The sequence below is a fragment of the Hoplias malabaricus genome, chromosome Y, assembly GCF_029633855.1.
Source record: "Hoplias malabaricus isolate fHopMal1 chromosome Y, fHopMal1.hap1, whole genome shotgun sequence".
NCBI classification, from domain to species: domain Eukaryota; kingdom Metazoa; phylum Chordata; class Actinopteri; order Characiformes; family Erythrinidae; genus Hoplias; species Hoplias malabaricus.
The window spans coordinates 47,136,570-47,138,348 of NC_089820.1; positions in this window are offsets into that span (position 1 = coordinate 47,136,570).

Genomic DNA, 1,779 nt, shown 5'->3' on the forward strand with positions numbered 1-1,779 from the left:
TAAAATCAGGATGGTTTCCATTTGAATCTGTTATATTTTTGTTGTTGTTTTTGTTGTTCATTTATCTACAAAAATCTGTAAGTTGTGTTGATGCCATATTGCATCAATGTGTTTTCGTTGGGTGTTTCATAAAAAGCATTAAACCCCTTGTAACTGTGGTGGCAGAGTTGCAGGATGTTTTACATTATGCAACTCATTGGAGCATTTGATACATGTGTCCAGTCTTAAGCAACCAGTTTCACCATTTAAAGACTTTGAGAAGCAGAATAGAATAGATTTGTAATACTATTTTTAATATGGAGAACTAAAGTCAAGAACGGTTAGCCCCATGAACGTTTTAAATTATATTTAGCTTTTTTCTTTTCCACCCAATCATTTGTTGTCTCTAATTCCACCTCACATTAGCCTCTACCACACATGATACCACCCAGCACTGGAGTTCACAAACACATGCGTTCTCCTAGGCAAGTCTTGTCAGCCTCAAACTCTTTTCAGACTGTCTCTAATGTAACAAAAGCGGACATACCAACATGTCGGAGGAGAACACAGATTGTCAAGATTTTCGTGCTGGCTGGCACCTTACCATGTAATTTGGGAGGTCAGTGCTTAGAAACCGTTCAGCCCCTCATGAACTCATGCACAGTTAAATATCAGCTGACACTAGAAACTATTATGATAGAGTGTAATCTTTGTGTCCAAACATTTGGGGGGGGGGTGTCCCTGTATCAGTCTGTCATTGTGTTACATGGTGCCTTATTTCAAAGCCTTCTGTTCTAAGGCTGAACTGAGATCAGTAGGAGGAGCGTGTTGGAGTAACATGCAGCTGTGTGTTGGCTGTCTGGGCGTTGTCTATGGCAGGCTATCCGATTATTCCAATAAAGACTTCAAAGAGTGCAGAGCCTGGATTAATCTACAAGGCATCATTACCACACCCGGGACTCTGAGGGAGAAATTGCGATGTAAGAGGTATTAGTGCAGTGAAGGGAGATGAAAGGGCAAGAAGTAAAGAAGTGTGAAAATTGAATTGTTTTTTATCAGGTTATGGAGTAAATTTGGAGTTGGTTCACCAATGGAATGGCACTGGTCAGCCTTTAACAACACATACCACAGTAACATCACATGGAAAACTGGGAAATTTACAATTATGACCAGTGGAATTTGTGCACTGAAATACCCTGCCCCCCCTCCTCCTTCTCTCAGTCTCTGATGTATCAGTGGGTTAGATGTGCTCCTTTTGATTTTACACAGCTGCTTTGAATTGACACATACTAAACTATTTTAGTTTGCTTTCATGAGTCAGAGCTGGACAATATATTGTATTATAATTCTTATTGTATTTTTTGGCCTCTGGTGATCATTGAAGTCCTGTATTATTTGCTTTCTCTTACGGAACACACCTGAAACGTTGAAGTGTTTGAGGTTACAATAGCACTATTCATCTAAAAATGTAGATATTTTCACTGAAAATGCTGTGACCTTGCTGATCAGCCTTGAATATAGCTAATCAGAGATTTGTGAGCATGATGAGTCACATGCATTCATGAGCTGCATTCATTTTTACCCATATTGTGCCTCTTGATCTCATGCGCATTTTCATGTATGTGATGTATATGGATTTGAAAATATGCAGACTGACCCTCACTAACTTATTAATACCAGATTAATAAACATTTTTTATGAACAAAAAGGTAATTTGTGTTTTGTAGAGAGGATTTGACAAATTCTTCATGGCTGCAACCCACATACTCAGCTCTACTGCTCATCCCACAAATGCATGTT